Raw genomic sequence first — 25,256 nt, forward strand, 5'->3', positions numbered from 1 at the left:
GTAAAACATTTTATCTTCAGCTGTCTTAATGTTACTTCTATTCAAATACTTTACTTCACTCAATACCTCAGCAGACATAAGCTTGGATTCAACTAATGAATGTTGATTTAATATGCAATGATTTTGGGAAGCACGATAGCAGTAAGCCATTTGCTATATTTTTGCTGCTTCCATAGTGACTAAAGAAAAGGAATTGTTTCTTTTAACACTGTTTTATCTTTTTCCCTTTCTAAATTTAAGCTCAGCTTTAGGGCACAGCAGAAATAAAAATACTGCTACGGTCCTCATTCATCAGTGTTTTGAAACACAGTTTTATGTGAGCAGTTTCATTCAAGTCCCTGATTTTATACCAATGTCTGAGAAGAATAAATTTATATCTGTATGTTTCTGTATAAGTCAGCATCTTCTGCCAATTAAGCTGTGAATCTTTTCTAAACATTGCTCCTATAAAAAAACAAAACAAAGAAACAAAAAAAACACTTTTTTTTTTTTTTTTTTATAAAGGGAGGGTATTGGGAGGGGTGAACTGAAGGCTGCAGTGTAATAAGCTCTAAATCACTAGCATGTGTGACTCTGTGGATATGATCGCTTTCCTGATAGCCTCACACCAGCTTCAGAATAAAAAAAATACTTTCTCCATAGAGCCTGAATAAGGGCCTATTTTCTATTCTTTATTCTCTTTTCCGTCTTTAGACATTTTAAAATAGCCACAACATGTAAAATGTTACAGATTGAAACTCAATTTGTTTATTTGCACAGAGCACAGTTAACAAGAAACAAGACAAACAGTAGAAATCTAATTCAATATGATGGGTTATTCACTAGTACCCTTCAGTGGAATGGATAGATATCATCAATTCCAAACCATCATGTAAAAATAAATACATTCTCTTATATCTCTTCAGAAATGATGAAAGGAGATGATGCTTTCATTTCCAGTTCTTAAAGGGTAGGAGCAAACATAAGTAAATCTCTTCCTTATATGTAGTGCCTTAGTGAGTATACAGGGTGGAAAAAGGATGAAAGCTAAACCACTAAGTCATTCTTTTAAGTGATTCTTCAAAAACTGGGACACAATACTAGGAGTACAGAAACTTGAACTAGCAATTCTTTTACTTTATTTATAGACACCGATTTGACTCCATGGAAGTCAGTGGGAGTCTATCAACAGATCAAATGACAGCTATGTCAGACTTTAAAGACGGATAATATCATCAGGTATACTTTAATAACTCCTTTCTATCCTGACTGATTCACTAACATCTTTTTTTTTTTAAGAACTACAGACCAGATCTCAGACCAAACTTATGAGTTTCAGACAAAATAGAGTAGTTGTTAAGTAGCCCATGGAATAGATCCACACACATAGGATTTGAGAAATTAATAATGCTACTATGTTCCTTTACCTTTATCAAATTTACTTTTCTCACACCTGAAATATATTTTAGCAATCATCCTAGAGATAATTATGAGAGGAGATTATTTAAATCTTTTCCCTCCCACACTTTCTCATCTGTTTGGAGTGCGGGCTTCCTTAGCAAACACTGATTATTATTCTCTGATAGTACAAAGTCTAGCACAGGGGGGATGATCTTAATGTGAACCTTTTAGATTTTATTGGAATATAAACAGCAATATTACAAATGAAATTTTTACAGCTTTGCATCGTAATGCAGTGTAACTAATCAACTCTCCTCACTCATCTCTGCCTATCTAATCTAATCCTGAGACTACCTTCAACAGAACTTCAGTATGACATTTGGCATGACTTTGTTACTCTTAACCAAGTCACATAAATCTAATGAAATTAGAAAACCTTGAATAAAAACAGCTGTACATGTAGGCTTACACTTAAATGTATGGAACTTGTATATAAAGTAGCAGAGACTAGTTTGTTATTTTAAGTATGTGTTAATGTATGTCTAAATTAAAACCTCTTACAATTTAACCATGAAAAGGAAAAAAAATAATTTATTGCCTACAGGATCTATACATTTTGGAACATGCTCTATAATGTGTTGAGAATGATCCAGATTTTCAGAGGATAAATTGTTAATGAAAATTCTACCTTGAAAAAGTAGCCGGTTTCTTGTCTCCTACAAATCAAGTGATCATCATTGGCACCAAGAGGTGATTCATGAAGATAGCTTTTGACTATGATGGACGAACAACTTAAATGTATACTGGCCAAGATCATAAAAAGCAAAGTGACAAAGAAAGACAGATTTCTGCAAAAGACTCAGTGAACAGAAAATCAAATCGCAGTAGAAAAAAACAATGTGTTTTAGCTTAGCTTAGCATAAACTGAAGTTCTAACATGAGCTTCCTCAAGCTTGAAGATCAATACAACAGAAAAGGTGGAGCTTGTGTTTTTTTTTCCCACGACAAGTCTTTTCTGTTCTCTCCTGATAAATTCTTAAGCAACACAAGAGAAGCGTAAAAGAATTTCTCTCTCTCTTCACTGTGGTAGCTCAAATTATCACTTACTTTTACAGAATTAAGAAATTATTTTTATATGCCCCTTGTCCTCTCCATATTCAGTGTTAAGAGGAGAATGCAAAGAGCTTCATATGCAGTTGCATCTGTCCTGGTCTCAATTACAGCTGAGGAATAGGTGGAGCTCACATAATGACTTTATTAAATTTATTATTATGTATTAATCTGCTTCTTATTTTTACCAGCATTCTTATTTCTAGCCCCCTCCAAACTACTGTTCATTTACAAGTTTAATTTTAGCCCTCCTCCAAAAGGTTCCACTGTCTGACCTAAAGTAATTTTGATACAGTCCAGCTGCATAAACCTGCCTCAGAGAAAGTTGCTTAACTGTGCAGAAGTTCGAGAAAGTCCTCAGAAAGCAGCCATAGAAGGTAAGATAAGTAATACTCCAAGCATAGGTTAAGCCATGGAGATGAGGGCAGCTGTTCAAAGATTCAAGAAGAAAAATACTGATAAGCTTATGAAATCCTAAAGTAAATCAAAAGAGTTGCAAGGCAACAACTCAGCAGCAACAAAGAACAGTCTGAGTAAACATAAACATAAGGTCTCACATGGGTTTGGTGAGCATAGTGATGCATAGCCTGCAGGCTCATTAGTCCTAGCAAGCTATTGTGTATATGAGGCAATAATTAATTGCTTTATGTTTTTAAGTTGTGTATAGCCTGCTTGCAGTGTTTCTGTGTAAATAACAAAAATGAAGTATCAGATGAGTGCCCAGCAACAAAAAATAAAACAAAAAACTCCCAAACTTAGTTCCTAAGCATATAATCATAAAGATCAGGAAAAGAAAAACACAAAAATAGTACTGAAGACCAAAATTTATCTGCAGACTTTGCTTAAACACTTAATGGATAGTGTCAGAGATTTGGCACTGCATACTTGTTTGACCGTTTGCATACTGTCTCAAAGGCCTTTATTTAGAAGTACTGATTTCCATATTACATTATAAGGAAATAAGTATATCATAGCAATCATTCCCTCTGCAATTCATATAAGTGAGGTGGTTTATCATAAACTGTTCAGAATTCTGGACTCTTTTGGTGGATCCAATATTTCTCATTATATCTTTGTAATAAAATGTTAACAATCCAGTGACATGAAATAATCAAAGTTCACAAACAACTTCAGCTCTATGGCAGGTACCACAGAAAAGGTCCATAGTTTACGTTTTTTTATGTGTGTATGAAAATGAGGTTTATTTATTTTGAAATAATTATATTTGTTTTAGAAGTGTAGCAATGTCACTGTAACAATGTTGTTCTAAGAAATAATCATATTATGTATGCTATTGTGATACAATACAGCCTGTGGTCTTTAGCCACTTGGAAATCAGATTATCATCATGCAAACAGAGGTGCAAGTATATTACTGTTCCTGTATAAAACTGAAAAGAACCTAAAGAATTTGGAAGTTATAACAGAAATTTGGTGATGGAGACAAGATAATAAATTGCTCCTTGATTTACATTTCTGTGATCCAATTTTTGACCTTTTCTCAGTTTGTATCATGAAGATGATTCAGAGTTTCCAAGCTACAGTAGCCTCTTGTCAGGATTTTTTTGGGCAGTCAGAATTGTTAAAGCAGTATGCATTGCTCTAAAAATATCTGATAAGTCCCCTATACTGGGCTATTAGAAAGCAGTGGTTTTATTGACAAAGACAAATACAACACTTCCTCAGTGCTGGAATTCTTCTTGACAGGCTGTTTGTAGGCTTAGTAAGAGTAAGAAAATACCTTCCAAAAGCTTTCATGCCACAGTTCTAGAATGGGAATTTTCCTCATTGTTACAACTGATTTCTCTATGACTTTATTTCCTGTGTAAGGTCACTGTAGAGTTAAGTAGTTCTCAGCCTCACACTGGATCAAAATTGGACTTATTGAGAACGAAGTATTAGCCTCATGTATTGCAAGGACCCTCAAATTAGATGGATGATCTCTGTGGTCCAAAATGTAGACACAAGATCAATTTAGGCATCTCCAAAGCTAAATGGGACATAGGATTTCTAGCTTGCCTTTTTTAGATTTAAAAGTTCAAATCTCACCAAATCTCCCAAGTAGTTATAGCAGCTCTTTACCAGAGTGGTCTCTTGAAACGGGCTTTGATGGAGCAATACTCTACTCTTCGTTCATAAAACATTTTATCTTCAGAACTCTAGCAGAATCTATTCCTTAGATTATAGTAAATCCCAAGTGTATCTACAGATGAATCTACATAAATATGACAGTATGTAAATGATAGAATATGTAAGAACATATTCTTTTTCAACAAATTCAGAATTACCTCTCTTTACATTTATATATTGGCTTAGAATTTAAAAAATGCTGAGGATTCCCCATGGCCTCAGTTCTTCTTCCCTCTGTGGAAATCTGCTTCTAAAATAACTCACATTCAATTACACAGGTCACTTGTGATAGTGACTTTTCTTGGTGAGCTTGAAGAAAAGTCTGCAGTTTCTGAACCATGAAAAATTATGCACAGTATTTCATTTTAAAGATGTGCCGGATTAACAGAAGGTAATTGGGGTAGATTGTGAACGGTAGCAGCTGCTTATGTGCAAATGCTACAGACACCATGTCTTTTTGCTTAGAATTTCTATTTGGTAATCTCCTACCAGCTATTATAATTTTTTTTAGCTATATCACCTGGAGCCAATATTCCTTGCTAACTTTTGTTGTTTCTTTTTCATGCAACAATTTAACTTGTCACTTCTATGTCTACAACTGCAACCCTTCTACTCTTATTTTATCTCAACAAAGGAGAGATATTAAACAATGAGAAGCTGTTTAAGATGACTTTTCTCTTTTTAGTATTTCCCTCAGATTTGAAATCTGCACTATTCTAGTACCATTAAGTGCATCTAGACTGAACTTTAATACAAGTATACAAAAATAAATAATTAAAAATATTATGTTGAGATATATTTTTAAGGACTCCACAGGCAATGCCTCCCCCCCCCGGCCCCCAGTATATCTTGGTATTCTTTGCAGAACTGATTCAAAGATACCACTCCAATTTTAATTTGTGATTTGACGTTAGCGCAGGAACTGAATGAAAATGAGAGACGTTCTATTTTCCTTATATATATGGACACAAAAGATGGGTGATATATATATGGATACAAAAGATCTCTGATTTTTAGAACTTTCTCAAGAATTTATTTAAGTAGTTTGTACACAATGAATTTTCTTGCCTCAAATGAGGTGGCTTCTGTTCTGTCTTGACCAAGAACATGCACTACACCATTTTGAATATCAACATATAATTTTGGTCAAAAAAACAAAAGGAAAATATCAAAAGGATCACTTTCAGAAAACTTTCCCACCTACCCCTCTTTTGTATTGAAAGGCAGTTTAAACGGATCTGAGCAGATTTCCAAAACTCTAACTTATGATTCTTCCTCGATTATCTCAAAGATTTTTAGTTAATATAAATACAAGCCAGAGGAAATAAGATGTCCTGTAATATTATGATATCAAATAGGCAATTTGCAATAGCATTCCTTTATTAAAAACGCCAATTATAATTTCACATAAAATTTAATTGAGGTCATTACCCTCCTGGCAAGTTATTTCTAAATTCTTTCTTCTAATAAGATTTGTTATTTTAACATTTTCCACATCAATGCTTCTTTCACATCTATATACTTCTTATCTATTTATAAAGATAATAGAAATTACCCATCATTTGGTTGTATCATTGTGCTATTAATAAGAAAACTATCTATTAAACTACTTATCTAGGAGATGAGATTATCATTTATGTGTAAAGTTAACGCAATATTCTTAGAAACAGAATTTACTGCCACAAAACTGTATTTGTTACAATTGTATTTATTACAAAATTACAATGAAGTAACACTAAAATTATGAATGAATTTTTAAGTTTAGGAAATTATTTTAAAATAATTTTAAAAATAAAATTAGTTTTCAAATTGTGCTTAGTGCATCATTGCTATGTACTTCACAAAGTTAAATATGGCTTGTCAATTCATTATGTAGGCAAACAAGGGAGATAATATTATTCACTAAGAGATCTCAACTACTTGTTCCTATTTCACTCATGAGAAATATATTGGGCAGGACAACTAAGATTATTACCTTGGAGGTTTCCTAAATCTCATGGGATTTTTTTACTTTACCTAAATGCATGTGGTGGAAAGTACCTTGGCTGAAGGGCATAAAGGTTTCTTTTCACAGCAAACTTGCCTTAGATATGTTTGCCATTGATGTGCAAGTAGTCAGATATTCAACACAATTAATTTTGGTTTCAGTCCTTCAGTTATTCAATACATTTGGGAAGGTCATTTATGCTGAATTTTAGTAAAAAAACAGTTCTGGACTGAAAAAAAAAAAAGAATTCCACCTTCAATCAAGTTATCCTAAATATATTCATTCATTCTTATTGTAATGTTATATAGTTAACAGCACAGACATTAAAAAGAAAGATTTTTTTTCCTACGTTTTACTAATAATAGGCTTATAAATAGGCAACAAGAAAAACAATGCTCTTACTATATAACAGTATCTGTACTGTGGTGAGCCAGTCACACCTAAAAGTACACACACATACTGGAAACCATGGCTTTGATGTAAGAAGAAATGGGAGACTGTTCCAATCAGGAGCAGTGAATTTTGCTGCTCAGCTGAGTGCTTCCACTTCCAAAACCAAGCCAAGAGCTGCTGCTGTTATACCCTCTACGTTAAGAGAGAGGGGTGGTGGGTCTCCTCTAATATGCGTGCACAGCCTTACAAAACCAGGACAGTGCAGTTGCTTCTTCAAAACAGAACAACCAAATTCTTCACTCATGGTGGTGATAACTGAGTGAACAAAGTAATGGTGTCTTAAGTGGACCAAGTGGAGCATATAATTGAAATTAACATCACTTCTTAAAATTGCACTTACCTATAATTAAGATCTTAGTATGCAAATAGCAGCTTGCAACCTGATATTCCATATGGGTCAATTTCCTGATTTCTGTTAAAAAAGAATTAGTCTTCTTGAACAGAGCAGACAGTGAAAATGAACTACAATGGCCTAGCAGAGTACCAGAAAGCAGGACAGACATATGGAAGGGTAGTTTGCTAAAGCTTGCAATTTGTCCAGTTGGGTTACTTTATTCCCTGGTTAATAACCACTCAAAAAAAAAAAAAAAAAGCCAATGTAAGGTGCCAAAGAAACAGAAATATTTCTGTGAAGTACAAAATAAACATACTGACTAATAAAAAACTTAGAATAATTATATCAGGACCTATTTGCATAATATTCCTTCTAGAAAACTCAACTCTGAGCTCATTTACTAGCTTTAAGGTTCTTCTGTCTATGCTGCAGTGATACCACTCTGCCCTTTTTGAGGATGGGAGTTCTAAGAAAAAGGAAAAAAATAAAAATAAAAGGAGAGACTGTGAGCATGTTCATTAAAAACATAATCTGACATTTAGTCAAAACTGGTAGGAAGCAAAACTTGGTTTTGAAGACACCATTCATGCCAGATGTGAGTAGAGAATTCATGAAGGATGCTTTGTGTAACATCATGTCTTTTAATACCTTTCTGAATTTCTATATTCTTTCCTTTTTAAGCCTCCATACTATATGTCCTAGTTTTGTCTGGGATAAAGTTAATTTTCTTCTTAGTAGCTGGTATGGTGATGGTTTTTTGGGGGGGGATTTAGGATGAGAATAATGCTGATAACATGCCAACATTTTTGATGTTGCTGAGCAGTGTAACTCAAGGACTCTGCAGCTCCTTGCACTGCCCTGCCAGCGAGGGGGCTGGGGGTGCACCAGGAGCTGGGAGGGAACACAGCCAGGACACCTGGCCCAGGCTGCCTAAAGGGATGTCCCACACCCTGTGGTGTCACCCTCAACAATAAAACTGGGGGAACCGGCTGAGTGGAGTGGGTGCTGCTTGCAGTCTGGCTTGGCATCAGTTGGTGGTTGGTGAGCAATTTGTTGTGCATCATTTGCTTTGTTTATTTTTTTATCATCATCATTACTTTTATCCCTTCCTTTTCTGTCCTATTAAACAGTCTTTATCTCAACCCATGAGTTCTTATGTTTTTCTTTTCAGATTCTCTCCCCAGTCCCACTGGGGGGGGATGTGGAGGGGAGTGAGCGAACAGCTGTGTGGTGCTTAGCTGCCTGCCGGGTTAAACTGCAATAGCATGGCATTAGATCTGTGTGAAACACTGGTGTGCAGGTTTGAACCCAGCCACACATAACCAGAGGAGAGAAGCTATAGCAGGCAGAACACGTTATTCCATAAAAATAAGGAAGACACATAAAGACCTGGCTAAAAAAGAAAGGATTTAGTAAACAACCCCTTAGGAACCCCTCTGAAAATGTTTAATTAAGTAGTGCCTCTGTTAGTTTAGGAGAGGTGAGAGACACTGTGAAGATGGATCCTGCTGAAATGCAACAAACGTGAAGCCACCTTTCTGACACTATATTCTGCTTGTGGTAGCAGCAGAGTAATAAACATTGTATATTTATTACAGGACAAACTTACAGCCTCCCCTTGAACACATCAATATTGCATACTGTTTTCAGAAGTCTTATCTTAGATTTCACATTTAGTTTCACCACAGGATTTTTTAATGCTTTTCTTTAATATATGTTTCTTGCAAGCATGTATATTTTTATACTAACCTTTAAAAAGGCAATGTATTAATGTATAACCTAACACTTCTTAGTCTGAATAGCACATATTTAAGTATTGTATGATTTTATTCAATACTCTGACATTTTTTGTGTACACTGACCTGTATGTGTTTATTTTGCAGCTATTCTTGGTGTTATATTAGCAATCAAATTTCTGTTTAAATTACCAGCATGAAATCTTTCTAAGAAAGAAGGGAAAACATGCCAGCCTTTCAATTTTCGAATGTCATGATGATTCTTAGGTAGTAGCAGGTGCGCCAGCATTAGGAACATTTAGGGGAAAAGAGGTGGAAACCATGGTGTAGATAAAGAACAAGGTGGTTCTTGTTTGCAAACATATTTCTTCCAGATCCAGTCAGCAGCTTAAAGTCATTGCTTTGGTACACTCACATTGATGGGGATTCTACAACGCTCATCATAGGAAAGCGAAATATGACTTCAGAAACACATTGTGTAGAAAGACTGGAAGAAACTCAGCCATATTCGGTTGCCCTTCATGGCTTTATATGTTTATTACTGTCAGCAGCACACATACTCTTAGAAGAGTGAAATAACTTCTAAATAAATTGTGTAGGGAATAATCCAGAAATTAAAGAATTATGTATACCTTTATCTCAGTTTTGACCTCTATTGTTATAATTTTGGTGTCAGATTTTGTCACTCTCTTTCTAATAGCTTTCCATTCTCTTAATTTCTCATGTTTGTTTTTAAAATACTTGTTCACCCAGAATAAAATATAGTTATTTGCTTCATGGTTTATTCCTTGTGAGAAAGTAAGGTTTTATTGTGGTTTCCCTAGTATCTCTATTTAAAAACTCAGACTAAAAATTATCTACCAAGACTAAATGGTTAAAATCTTTGGTTGTAGTAGTAGTCGTTGCCCATATATTAATTTTTCCAGAAAGCGTATTGTATCCTATTTATTATTTATGTATTTAGCTTCCATATATCATATAAAATATTTAGAGGACAATTACTGCATTTCTTAGAATTCTGTAACTTTTACTCCATTCAATGAATTAATTCATTGTAAAAGATAATTGTTCCGTATCTTTCTTACACTTTTCATAGAGGGTAAGAAATTACAAAACAGAAAAAGAACAGGGGAGATTACTGTTTTGTACACTAACACTTTTGTTCACTGGGAAATACAGTATGGAAATTTATGCAGTTGCAGTGAAGAACACTTTTCCAAATACCATTTAAATGACCATAGCTTTGTTGATATAAAGATTTTCTAGGATGGCAGGATTCTATTCCTATAAACCCGAAAATAATTTTTTTTTCATTTATCATTGCTTCATGACAGGTGGGTATATTGATCCATAGCAGTCAAACAGGGAGGATCATATAGATATGCACATTGAAAAGGTGTGAGTGAATTTACGAAAACAAAATTTTTGGACCTATTTAACTAGATCTAGCTTTGGTAACAATAATAACTCTGTGTTTTCAAACTGTGAAGCAGTCCTCTTAATAATCTGTCTATTGACTTTTAGGTGTATCACACAGGGAAGAAAAAATATCCCATCATTTGTGGACTGTCTGAACTTGATCAAGCATATCCTAACTGATAATGACAGAAACTTGCATGATCTGTTAGGTATGGAACATAAAACCTATGTTCAGTTCAGTTACTCTGTGAAGCCTCATAAAATTTTGAGAGAGTTACAGTAAGCTAATAATACATTGCTGCATCAATTGAGCCAAAAAATACCCATAAAAGTGTTCCTTCTACATGCTCTAAAGACCTCTGAAGGGAGAGGAGGGGGAGAGAAGCAGAAGTAGATTTTTCAGTGTAGCCTAAGTAATGAGGTCAGGAGGGCTTTGTGCAAACACCAGTACTTGCTTTCCTATGAGACAACTTACAAATTATGAATATCAGAACTTAATAAAGTTTGAGGGTCAGAAACTAATATTGTTAATAATGATTGACTTGGAAACATGGACAACTGAATATAAGAAATTTGCCTATCCCATTACATGGGTTTATAAACATGCCTCAATATTGTATCCAGTTTTGTTACTAGGAGGAATAAATTAGCAAGGAGGATGACAATATATCTGTGCTAGATTGCCAGGTAGACAGATTGCCAACTGTATTCATTCATGGAAAGTATGATTTTAATAAAAGATATAACAGAGCTATAAGGTATGTAATCTATGTATCAAAATAGATATCTCAACCAGCTGAATGTACACATCCTTTTTCAAAAACATACTGCTGTTAAATCTGTATTTTATTTTTATATTTATTTAATAACAGCAAATATAATTGAAACACCCTAAAATTTTACACTCAATTACTGTTTTGTAAAATCCTAAATATTCTCTGAGGTTGTGAGGGTCATTGCCTAACTCTTCTTAAGCAAGTAAGAACGTCCCTGCTAAATGACCTGCTTATGGGTACCCATTCCATGACAGATGAGTCCTTTAAGTGAAAATCCCTATCTGCCCCTGGTGTTCAGATCACCAAGAGCTGCTTCATTTACAGGCTGTAAGTAAATCACCTCCAGAAAGTTTTCAGTGAAATCACTGAACTTTAAAGCTTAATCTTAAAACACAGTATTCAGAGAATACAGGATTTACCCTCCCTATACTTCCTTTGTATTGTGCACCATTGTACAGAATTGCTAAGAGAGTTCATGCAAATAAAATCTTCATGACAGTATGACTGACCCTATCCTGTTGTCTGGATCTCATATTTTCTACAACCTACTTACACTGCAGACACAAGTGGTAAAACCTGCACCCTTCATTCGCCTTTATTCTTCATGTTCTTCAGGTTTTGTTTTCCAGCAGCCTGGGACATAATTTCTAGTCTTGGTTACCTTTCCTCCATCTCCCTTTTCCAGGACATCGATTTTGTGCATTCTGGCATCCCCAATGCACAGTCAAGGCACAGTGAATTAGCACTGGCTGCCTGCTGAAGCTTCTCCACATCCCTCGGCTCCAACTTGGGACTCCTCTCCTAGTGCTTTGCATCCAGTATTGTACAGCTGCCAGGACTGATGATACCAGTGGAACAAGTTTGTATGTTTCAAGAAGCAGCAGGCCAATGGTGACCATGATTTCACAGCAATCCTGGCTTAAAGCAGCCTGCTGGTCCCACAGCTGACACACACTGGTGTCAAGTGTCTTCTCATGTTCTGTCTGCTGCCTAAGGTTTAAGCCAGGATGTTGGTCTGGACAGGTGAGATAAGCCTCAAGAGTTAACCAGGTGAATTGTAGGCTGATCCTGAGCACAGCAAACCAGGTGTTGCCCATTGTCAGGGCCCAACTTCAGCTTGAAACTCTCTCAATTTTCTATCAGCCAGTGCATGCAGGATCAGCTTGTTGAATTTCTCTATCGCGGGAGAGGCCCTCATCTGCTGGTGGGGCACTGCTGCTGGCTGCTCCCCAGTGGAGCAGCTGCTCACCAAGATGGGTTGGCAAAGGGGCACCTGAGGACATGGCAGTGCTGTGCCCTGCTCCCAGGTGTGCTGGGAGAGGAGTTGGCATCCTCAGCGTGCTGAGCCTGCAGGCTTTTGCTGAGTTGGTTTTGAATATTTAGTTAAGAGAAGGGTAAAGCTCAAGCTTCAAACATTGCCTGTTGGTAACTTTTGCTTATGGTGGCATAAAATAAACCAAACAACTACACACACACACAAATACATTTCCCCAAACCAATACAGGTAGTTCTTCCTTTTCCAGCTGAATTAGATGAGAACTGGGTTACAAATTGCCTATTCCAGTTTTGACCCCATCAATTTGACAAGCTCCATCTACTCTTAGTGGAAAAGGAAGGTGCCTAATTTAAGCAACCATTTATTTATTTATTTTTGTAGGCACCCCATTATTTTGGCAAAAAAATGAAGAAAAAAAAAAGAAATCATTTAAATTTGGGTGGACTTGACCCTTCTGAAAACTCTTAAGTTTTCGGGGCCTATTCTTTTCTCCACTGATTAGGTAAGGAGTTTAAGCAAATTAAATTAAATTAAAACAGGAATATGTAGTCAGGATAAAGGGGGATGCTGAGCTTAAAAAGCAAGCAAGAAAACAAAAACAGCAAGAAAAAAAAAGAGAGCTCGTTTCTTTCCTGCTTCAAATGTTATGACAAGTCACCTAAACTCTCTTGTGCTCAGCCCTAGCTGTAAGAATAGTGTTTTGCTACTTCACAGAATTTTTTAGAGTTGAATTAATGTGGCCACTGCATCAGAGTAGCCTGTTAATATTTAACTGATATATCCCTTCAGAGCAAAAATAAACAAAAACAAACAAAAAAACAAAACCCAAAGCAAACAGAAACAGCAGCTACCACACCAGCAACAACAACGTTTACAGCACATACAATAGATACATAAACACAAAAGCAATTAAACAAATTCAGGAAGTAATTTTTAAAGAGTAAGTGCCAATTTTGTTACTCAGTAATTTCTGCTTTGATGGAAACAGGAATTTCAGCTGTATAATTGAGTCTACCTGGAGCAGATGAGAGCCATCTGACAAACAAAAGAAATATAATTGGGCTTGATGAACCCTTGAGGAACACAGACAGAGTTGCAGGGGCAGGGCGGACGATTGTTTGCCTGCTATGGTTGAGCCCCAGCTATTTACCAGCTGAACAGCTGGGTATACCGAGGTGCTGTGAAGGCCATAGATGTCTTCCTGTTGTGGTTTAACCCAGCCAGCAGCTAAACACCACACAGCCGTTCGCTCACCCTCCCCCCTCCCTCTCTGGGATGGGGGAGAGAAATGGGAAAGTGAAGCCTGTGAGCGGAGATAAAGACAGTTTATTAAGACAGGAAAATAATAATAACAATAACAATAATAATAATGATTAGATTAATAATGATAATAATGATAATGTACAATAATAATAATGATTAGTACTACTACTAATAATGTGTACGAAACAAGTGATGCACAATGCAATTGCTCCCCACCCGCTGACCGATGCCCAGCCTATCCCCGAGCAGCCGGCCCCCCACCCCGGCCAGCCACCCCTATATATTGTTTAGCATGACGTCAGATGGTATGGAATACCCCTTTGGCCAGTTTGGGTCAGCTGTCCTGGGTCTGTCCCCTCCCAGCTCCTGCTGCACCCCTAGCCTGCTCGCTGGCAGGACAGAGCGAGAAGCCGAAAAGTCCTTGGCCTGGTGTAAACACTGCTCTGCAACAATTAAAACATCAGCATGTTATCAGCGCTCTTCTCATCCTAATCCAAAACATAGCACCCTACCAGCTACTATGAGCTACTTAACTCTGTCCTAACTGGAACCAGGACACTTCCCATTCAGACAGTTCAGGCACCCGGATGGGATGGAAATCTGAAACATCTCTAGCTGGCAGGAATCTTTCATACAGCAGCATCTTGCTTACAATTTAGATTACTGCAAAATCATAATATAACTTAATGGATTACTCCTAAACGTTAATGTGCTGTCCACCTGATAATTTAAAATTACACTTGCCTCCATAATTACATTTTAATTAATCTTTTCGTTTCATTTATTTATTTATTTATTTATTGGCTAAATATTCTGATAAAAGTTTAATTTGCAACAACTTGGTTTTAGCTTTGGTATTAAAATAAAATCCCTGATCCAGGAAATCCCTCCCCTACGTATACAGAAGCAGGTTTCTCCTGTTCAGAAATATAATCTAAAATGGATTATTATTCATGAGCAAAAAGAAGCCAAGGAGTATGACAGCATCTGGAAGCTAAACTACATATTTTATAGGAAATTTTAATATTTATTTATTAAAGGAACATGTCTAGTCACTCAAATATTTGTTTTACAGAACTATTCACAGTATTATTTCTGTGGTGGGCATGAGTTCACTGGGAGGTGGAAGGAAGTCTGATTACTTCAAAAGTATGTATAGGCCACTTTTTTTTATCTGAAGAAGTGGAAGAGGAAAGCAAAACCAAAGCTTTTCTTCCTTTTTCAAAAGATAGTACTTATACTACTGATATATTAAAATAAATAAATAAATAAATAAAAATAAAAATAAATAGAAAAGTAGCTCTACCAGGAGCACAGGTCTCCTTTTATTCCTCATAGCACTAGAGAAGAGAGAAAGAGGGAAGACTGCCATAAAAGTAAATATCAGATAAGAAAATCCTAGTCAATATATTTTTTTCCTTCAGTCAAGCTATTTTTAATACATACAGTCATGTCTCTTTCTAGAAGACATATGTTATTGGAAAGATTAGTTTTGCAGTACCTATTGCTTCTGCCAGCCTGCATCAAAGTAAATTTAGAGATGTGCTGACAGTCTAATACCTGCTATCAGGTTTTACCTGTAGATAAGAGGTGAAAAAACATCTGTTGAAGGCCACCCTTAAAAAAAATACCCTGGTTGGTTGGATTCCAGTGAGTTCCTAAAAACTCAGTTTGCCAAGCAATTTCTTCACAATAGTCAGTATGAGGGATTCAAAATAAAACAAAGCAAAACAAAAATGAGGAAAAATCTTCTGATTTTAATATGCAGAGTGATAATTTCTGAGGTTGTCTCCTGTATTTGCATAAGCCTGATGTGTGAGGCTCTTGCACTTAAAGGTGGCTGGATGGAAAGCAGCTCTGGAACTTACTATCTTTCTAAACAGAAACTATTAAATAGACATGAAAAAGAACTGAGGATGATTAAGCAAAACCCTACCATCTCAGAAGTCTTGTGCCGAGTTCCAATTTCTCTTTGCAAACAAACAAACAAAACCTTTTTTCCCCCTTTCCTTTTAATTTCAAATCAAATGAAACCAGCAAATGTTACTGACATCTCTTCCAGTTCAGCTCATTGGCAAAAAAAATGTACTATGTATTGCCTATTTCTCAATCTGGACCTTTAAAAAACAATCTTCAAAAAATAGAAGTGAGATCCTCATGCAATATACAAATGAGTGTGCATGTGAATGCACAGCTCTTTTCCTTCTAGATCAGAAGTTACCTTCCTCCACAGGAAAATGACACACAGTATATTACAGAGCTATGCCTATCTTCTTTCCATGCATTTCTCAATTCTGTTAAAAATCTTTCATCAGAAATGAATTTAATTTTTTAATGTGGAGGTCAAGAACTGGCATGCAGTCCATCAACTCCACCACTGTCACATGAGAACAAAAAATGTATAAGACATCAAATAGGATATCTCATTCTCATTTGCTATTTCACATCTCATGCATATGATCCACTTTCAGGTAGAGGTACAGAAACAGTGTCACCAGTTCACAAAAGCACACCAGATCTTGTAGGAGATGCCTGATACTGAGACCAGTAACGACTGAAAGAAAATAGTGGAAGAGAGTTTTAGGCACACCTCATGAAAAGCCCATTTACGTCCCTCTGTAAAGTATGTCCCTACCTATATCAGCTTAGGTGTTACAGAAACCTCAGGACCCACTGATTCTAATTGGAATGGCACAGGGCCACTTAGAAAAGTGGAAAATGTGCTTCGAAGACATTTGGAATCAGTGCTGTTAAAGAAAGGCTGTATCTATAAAAAAGTCTAAACGTTTTGCTTATAACAAACACTCTAGGGTTCTGACTTGGCCAACAGTAATTCTGGCAAGTAAAAGAAACAGTAAAAAATAAAAATAAAATAAAAATAAAAATACAGATGTCTACCTGGATTATAAATAGAGCATTCACGTTCATTTACAGTGGTCCTCCTGGATCACAAATAGACAATTCACATTCATACTTCTTAATTTTCCAGTGTAAGAGTTTGATGTTTCACAGCTAGATATACCTCTCAGTCGTTTCTCTCAGAACTTATGTTGTTCTGATGTGTAAGTTATTTATCCATAGACAACACTTACTAGAATAGACTACATTAACATTACATTTGTGTAGGAATATTGTTTATTTCACATACAATTTTGGTTTTCGCTTGTATATATGCATGTTCTTGTCCTCAGCATTTGTTTTATGATCAGTATGAAATTGCCACTGGTCTATTACATCTACTCCATAGTGAAGGGTCTCAGAGTTACAATTGAAAGAAACAAGATTAACTAGAATACACAAAGATAAGATTTTTTTTTCTAGTTTTAATCAAGAACATCAAATAACATCTGAAAAATACACAGTAATATCTGAGAAGCAAATACTGCAAGCGTACTGCATGTACTAAGGAATAGCCTCATGTTTTATGAGATTTGAAAAGCCACTCTCATTACCTTTACTTAAAAACTGAGGGAAGCAACTTGAACTTAACATGCAGAAATTCAGTTTCTTCAGCTCAAGACCAAAACAATCTCCTGAGAAGAATAAGAGTATATTTCCACACATACAAAGCAAGTTCTCTCCAATAGTACAGAGCTAGATAGTAAGTGATTATTCCTCTCTACAAAGCGTTCATGTACTATGTTTGGTTTTGGGCTCCCAAGTAGAAAAGAGAGATTGCCAAACCGGATCAAGTCCAGTGGAGAGGCACCAGCTGGTCAGGAGGCTGGAGCAGATGATTTAGGATGAAAGGCCAGGGGATCTGCATTTGTTCAGCATGGAAAAAAGATTAAGAAGGCTATCTCCTGGGTGGTTATAAAGGACATGAAGCCAGAGTCTGTTCAGTGCACAGTGAAATGACAGGAGTCAGTGGCCACAAGTTGCAGCAAGGGAATTACTACCTAGATAAAAGTAAACAAAAACAGACAAAAGGGTCCTTAATGAATAAGGCCCCTGAGAGGCTGTGCAACCTTCACCCTTGGAGACGTTCAAATTCAACTGAAAAAGACCCTGAGTGACTTGACCAAACCTTGACATTGCCCCAGCTCTGAACAGTTTCTCAGACAGAGTTCTCTCCAACCTAAGCTATTCTATGTTCAGCTGACTCTAATGCGAAGGAGGAGATGGATTTAGATGGTAGGCTGTGCTTATTAACTTAAGTAACCAGGAGATGAGCTGTGTAAAGCACCTACCCACCATGTAAGAGGAAACTGGTAGGTATACTAGAGGTCCCATTGGCTAGTATCACTCTGAACAAGAAACTGGAAGGTTCCCTCTTCTCTATTTTCTGCTTCCCTAGGAACATTCAAATCAGTTAAATTACAAATGCGTAATCTTCAAAGCCTGCTCAAGGTCAATATGTCAATCAGAAGAAGAACGGAAATTTCGCCATCCTCCCTTTCATGAGAAGCATGAATTATCAACTATCCAAATTATGAACCAAACAGGAGATGCATTACGTATTTTCAACATGCCACAAAAAAATAATTGATCTATTTATGAAATTCACACTGATTCAGCATCACCCAAGGAGGTGATTCAAAGCAATTTTAGTGGTTCAGAAACAAAACAAAACATTTGGGAATTCTATTCAGAGTTTTTCGGTGTTTTAGGACAGTTGCAATGACAGGAAAATTAGTCTTTTACTGACAATTTTCTTACTGTCTTAAACATAAAATTAATGATATTACAGTATCTTAAATTGTAAATATGTGTTGTTTGGATTAGTATGTCTATTCCTGGCTGAAAAATAAATCTCCTTAGTGCTCCTTAAAACAACTAGGTTGACAAGGGAAACTGAATTGGTTTATTTACAAAATATTTATGCATACATAGATGTAATTTAAGCTTCCATATACTACCCTACTAATGTGCTATAAACTTTTTTTAGAAGGCTGGGCTTCAAGACATTAATTATTTGACATCATTTTAATAAACTAAAAAATACTTCACGTGCACTACATATAGGCACTTAATAAGACAGAAAGGCTGAACACCAACTCACTTCACAGAAATAGGGTATAATAATGTAAATATAACTTGGTTGAGATTTTCATTAGACATTAAAAACATTCGGTAAAAAATCTTCATATACTAAGAGGAAATCGGTTGGTTTCATTTATTTATGAAACAGCTAATACATGAAATTCTTCCATATGTATATATATGCAGCTAATTAATTTTATATTCAAGGTCTAAATCATGTTAAGTAATTGTCATCCTTTAATCTTATGCATGAAGACACACAGTTTTGTAGGTCTGATGCTATTTATGCCATAATGTAGAGAAGACAGAATATCAAAAATTTTAGAATGGACTTCCACAATCGATATTTATTTTAGAGATGTTTTACCATTTTCTCTAAAATAATGGAAAGAACATTTTTAACTTTCAAATGAGATTGACATGAGGTTTGATAAGAGGGAATAAACAGAGTTCATTAGGCACAAAAGTTTCCTTTGTGGATAGTAATGTCTAGCTATGAATAAACTGAAATGATTGCAGATGTGCTACCATAATTATTTTCATTATTATACATCAGCAATGTGGAATGGTGGAATGGCCCAAAAAATGCCTACAAAAACCAAAAAGTTAATATCTTTTTCTTGTCTTAATAAAAACAGAAGTGACAAAGTATTCACTGAGGGGTAGAACTCCTCACTGTGGATGGAGTTATCTTTGTGTAAGCAGGATATCAATCAGTACTAGGAATGAAAGATGAAAGCTGGCAAATCCATACAACTGTGTAACATAACTAAAATACAATTGATTTGTGAAAACCTACATCTACACTGCAGATCATCCAAAAACTATTCTGGATGAAAATTCCAGTAATATTGAGCGTATACAGCCTTGAGGAAGTGTCTACAGAAAGTCAGCAAAGGGTATCAAACCCAAAAAGGGTTCCCATCTATTTGTATTGATTAAGCTTCAAGATTTTCATATGACATTTTTCTTAGCAGATCTAACTTAGAGTAAAAGCAGGAATTAATTTCTGTTTCATGTAATTACTCTCACAATCTATGAAAGTATTTTACAAACTTTCATACCTTGGAATTATTTTAAAATATATTTCACCTGAAAAATATTTCTCCTTTTTTATCAAAATGCCACAGTTCTATACATGCTAGCATATGCTTGTGGCTCCTTCTCCTATCTACTGTATTTGAGAGTGCACATATATGTGTGCATGTGGGTGGGTATATAAAAATGTATGTACATTGCAGTGTTAGTACCTATATCTTTATTATAACTGTAGTCAAGTAAAAATCAGATAAACTTTCAAAACAAGTGTCTTCCATCTATTAACATGAATTACTCTGTCCTAACTCAGTAAAAAATGGGAAAACTAAATAGGAATGTGGAAGTCACAGACAAGATAAACAGTAGAACATTTTTCACCTTCTTATTTTCACAAAAATAACAGTTTTAAAAGATAATATTGTTTAATCTGCTGCCTTGTAAGAATATACAATCACCAATCAGTATTAATAGGAGCATATTTAAGAATAATACCAATAGTAGTAACTTTAAGAATAATATCCATAGTCTTCCAGTCCTTATTATAGCTAATAGATGAATAAAAGGCCTATTGGCTGATAGATGACTAAGCCGCTGGTCAAATTCCAAAGTTCCCTTTCACAGACTTAGTGCAATTTGACTGAAATGGATGGGGCTGCCATGATTTACACCAGAGGAAAAATGTAGCCATTTTTTCTTTTTTAAATTTAAAGTCCAGGAAATCTCAGAGAAAATGTATTTTATATTCATCTTCTCTCTAGAGCTAGCTAATGGTCTCAAAAATACAAATATTAGATATAAATTTATGTAAATCTTCAGGCTGTTCTGAAATATGCATTAATACATCTCCCCCTTCACTCCCTCCCCCCCTCCCCCCCTTTTCTTTTTTCTTTAAATTCCTTTGGCTAAGCAGTTCAAAATTCAGGATAAAATCTGCATAAGTGAAAAAAATCTTGAGTCCTGCTTACCTAAAGACCTTCAGTCTTCAAAATTCTTGAACTAGCTCAAAGCTACAGACAAAGAAGAGAGATAGGTACACCTACATTTTTGCTTTTAGTAATATAATTGAAAGTATTTTTGTAATGTGTTGAGAGCCCATCTTTAACCTCACTCTTTCACGACCTGCATGTATTAAGCCTATATGAGGAGGAAAACAGCACCAACACTTTGATTTTGGACTCTTCTGATACAAAATAGCTTTTTTGATATTTTTACACTGTAGAAATAAATTGTATTAGTTAGGATGAATACATTAAGATGGAATCTAAAACATACAGTTGTAGCTCACCAAGCTAGCTGAAATCATGGCCTTTCAGGGACTGAGACTGGTCTCATCTAGACTTTTGTTCTAGGCTCATATATATATCAGCTGTGTGCAACATACAGCACATACATAAATACAGATAAATTTACCTTTATTGCATGCCTACAAACCCTGTATGACTTCTGAGAAGCAAATAGAATCAAAATAGGTAAAATGAGGACTGAATCTGACTCATCACTCATAGTGATTATTGAAACTATATGCCAGGAAGTTGCCAATTCATTTTTCTCTCTAAAGTACATTTATTATTTCTAAACTCTACTTTAGGTAAAATGATAAAATAAGACAGGAAAATTTAACGCATTCACTAATTCTTAAATGTAATTGCAAAAAATGGAACGTACCATACAAATGTATGCAAAATACCCATAAACAGCGTACAAATTCATCCAGATCAATTCTACTCCAGACACTTGTACATTTGGAAGAAGAGTATATTAAATTTTATAATTTCAGTCATTGAAAGTGATTTCCTTTTACATATTGGCTGTTAGGTATTTTTTGCAAAGGTAAGCACAATTGATAGGCCTGCTCTGAAACATTGGCCAGGTTGGTGTTGCAGACCTTCAGTTACTCAGAATATGTTAAGTATATCAGATAATACATTTTCTACAAAACAGTATTTTTTACTTCTTGTTTTCAAAATATAAGGAAATTTAAGAGCTGTACATGTTTTGTTTTAGTTGGTTTTGTTTTTCCTGCTAAGTTACTCTTGGCCATTAAAGAACAATGTACCATGTACACACTGAAATATATTCTCAGCCAGTTTGACCATAAATGAGAGTATTTGGGTGGAGGTGGGGGAAACAGATCAAAGATCTTATTGAGAATTTCCCCATTGCCAAAATTCTGTGCCAACACTATGTCAACAAGAGGGGATTTATTCTGTTGGATCTTTCCGTTTAGCTATGCACTTCCTGTTAATTAGATCAATACCTGTGTCTATTAGGAGCCAGTTTAATATTCTTAATTAAGGTTCATTTAAGGTTCATTCTGGTTAAAAGGTAGGTTTTTTCCTCATCTTTTAAAGATCACTTTTTATACTTAGCATTAATTTGTAGATAGCAAGAAATCTCCATTTAAGGTTCACGTTTGAAAGCAAGAGTAGTTGCACCACTGACAGTGAATATAATGAATAATAATTTTTAAAATGTTCTAAGAACGTTTTTCTTTAATCCCCTTAAAATGCACATGCACTTTCATTTCTTAACAGCATAGGTGCAGCTTCCTAGAGACTTGCTTGGAAAGAAACCCATCATTCTGGCTAGTCATTCTCTCTTAGAACTTATTCCTTTCTTTGATTATAATAGAAAAACATTTTCTGTCATAAACCTTGAAAAAAAAAAGTATCTTACAAGTGAAAAGTAGGACAAGTCACCTTAAACAGCAACACATTTGAATACCTAACTACCAACAAAAAGGACTGCAGAGATCACAGTCACCAATTCCTATGAATCCAGCAAGTTTTGAAGGTGCTGAAAAATGTATTTGACCAATTTTTGGTGTAAAAGTTTATTATGGCCTTTATTCTGACGTATAAAATTTAAATTTGGCTATTCTATACTTAGCAAAAAAAGGGTACACTTTGTACCCAACCTATTGTTCAAGTGATACACAGCTCGCTATATTCACCTGATGTTCTTTACTATAGATTAAAGCAGACTACTGCTACAAAAAAAATGCACCCCGAAACTAGATTTTCTAGCAAAATAGCATTTTGAGTGTATGTTGTTTTTGTTTTCCGTACTGTCCTTATAAACTGCCATGACGTCCTTTGAAGCTGAATAAAAGCCATCAAAGTACTTTCTTTAAAGAGATTGGTTAACCTGTCAGCCTAATGGCTTGTCTTTGAACGACTGATACCAATTCTGTGAAGTTATCTTTGGTAAATATTCCATCCTGAGAAGCTACCATGTACTATTTGATAAACAGAAATAGCCTGAAGTTTCACAAGTCTAGTTGTATCATACAGAAAAAGATGTTCTGAAGGAAGGAGATGCAGTAAAGACACTACTTTCAAAATGTGTTTAGGAGGAAGCAAACATTCATATAAACTTCTGTTTTCTATGCATTTTGCTTCATTTTGTCAAGCAGGTACGAAGGATTGAGAAGGCCCTACTGAGATCCTTTTGCATTTAAGTGGATCCTCTAATCCCTTTCAAGAATAAAAACATTACTGTAATATAACTTTAATAATATTTTCAGTCTGCATCTTCCTTATTTTACCAGGTATTAGTTATCACTGCCATTGGAACTAGTGAACTACCTTTGTGATTTTACATGATTTTCTTTCAAGATTTTTGAACACTAAATGTGGGATGTGGAAGCCCCAGATTTGCACTCATCCAATCTTAGTGTCTAACAGCCTGACTTTGTTCCCTAGAGTCACAATAACAAATATCTGCTTATTAAAACAAACAAAGGAACAAACTTATATAGAGAGACAGTCCTTCTGCCCAGGACTGCTTAGGAAAGCACATATATGTTCTGACTGCTATTTAATTAGTATATCCAAATATTTTTAACAGATTTGAATGTATTACTAACACACATTCAGCTAACATGAGAAAGAATACTCAGATTTGTAAGAGTGATATAAAAGTATGTGAAAACCAAAAAGGTTAAAAAAAAAACAATTTTTTTTTTCTTTCTATTTTCAGTTAGAATATACATTTTGTTTTTCCTTGCGAAGAGGATAGTGATTTTCTTTTAAAATATTTAAGAAAGGATGGGAAATGAAGATTCCCAAGTAACTGGGAGAGCTTTAGCAGTAACATATGATCATGAAACTCATGATTTGACTAGGTCATTGCATTTAACTACATACTAACAGTAACAGAAATGGGGAGAATAATTATTTGGACTTCTAGTGAGACAAGAGCAAGACAATGCAGAGCAAAAGTGAAGTACTAATATTATTTTCTTTAAACCTTTATGTATAGGAAGTGCTTTTGTGTTCCATGTGTAATTCCCAGGGTAGATATGCGAAGATGTGCAATGTGTTTTATATAACAAAAAAGTATGGCTTAAAATGTGCCTAACATGAGAATCATTCTCCCTATCCTGTTATCATTCATCCACAAATCAAACAAGATAAACTGGGAATTTAAACTCCAGTGAATTAAGAGGAAATACATCTAAGTTAAACATCCTACCTACTACAAAATTCCACATCAAAATAAAGCATGCTGATGATAATTTATAAGCCCAAATGCATAATGTGATTTTCTTTCTAACTATATTTCTACTCCTTTCTGAAGAATAAAATAGTGCTTTGTAAAATAAGTCTTTCAGAACAAAACTAGCATGCAGTAATAACTAGTTCTAAATAAAATCATGAACAGAAATAAATACAGCAGGATGTGTATAAGAAACAGACTATAATAAACAGGAATAAACTGTAAATAGGTTGGAAATTTAGCTGTCCCCTAATATGGATGGTGTTTTTCTCTACAGCTACAACTGTAATCCAATTTGTTTTAAAAGAAATAATGAATTTAAGCCAGTCTTCAAGAATGTGGAAGAAGAATTTTTGATTAACAGTACATACTTCGTGACATTTTACACTCCAGAAAGACAGACACCTAAAAGCTCCTAAACTTATTTTCCTTTACTTTTTACTTATACAATTATTTTCCAGAAAATCCAGCCTGAAGACCTAAAATCAGTTTACTGGACAGTGCTAATTTCTTATGAGAATAGCTTATTATATTGGATAGCATCCATTTATTACTTGAATTTAATTTAGAATTTAATTTCATTTTAATTAAATTCTTCCTACATGTTGAAAAGACCTATATCTAACTGCATTCAACTTCACAAATGACTTTATGTTAACAACCAATTTATCAATTCTCTCCATAGGGATTATATGTACAGCCTCAAATCACCAGGAGAGAGAGAAAGGAAGACAAAGCCCATACAGTAATATTATGACAATCAAGGGAGGGGGGGAGAGGGGAGTTTATCTATTTAATTCATCTAATTTAAATAAAAGAATCAATGACATCAGTTTATAAACAGTCATACCATTTATTATTGTTTAGTAATA

The 25,256-nt window shown here is 35.1% G+C and overlaps 1 protein-coding gene across 1 annotated transcript in view; it reads right to left on the reverse strand.

Moving 5' to 3' along the window:
- The window catches only part of LOC308194612 (uncharacterized protein), a 975,354-nt gene that overhangs the window by 586,606 nt on the left and 363,492 nt on the right, over nucleotides 1–25,256 (reverse strand). The window lies entirely within an intron of this gene.

This window comes from Anser brachyrhynchus (genome assembly GCF_964034855.1).
Source record: "Anser brachyrhynchus genome assembly, chromosome: 4".
NCBI classification, from domain to species: domain Eukaryota; kingdom Metazoa; phylum Chordata; class Aves; order Anseriformes; family Anatidae; genus Anser; species Anser brachyrhynchus.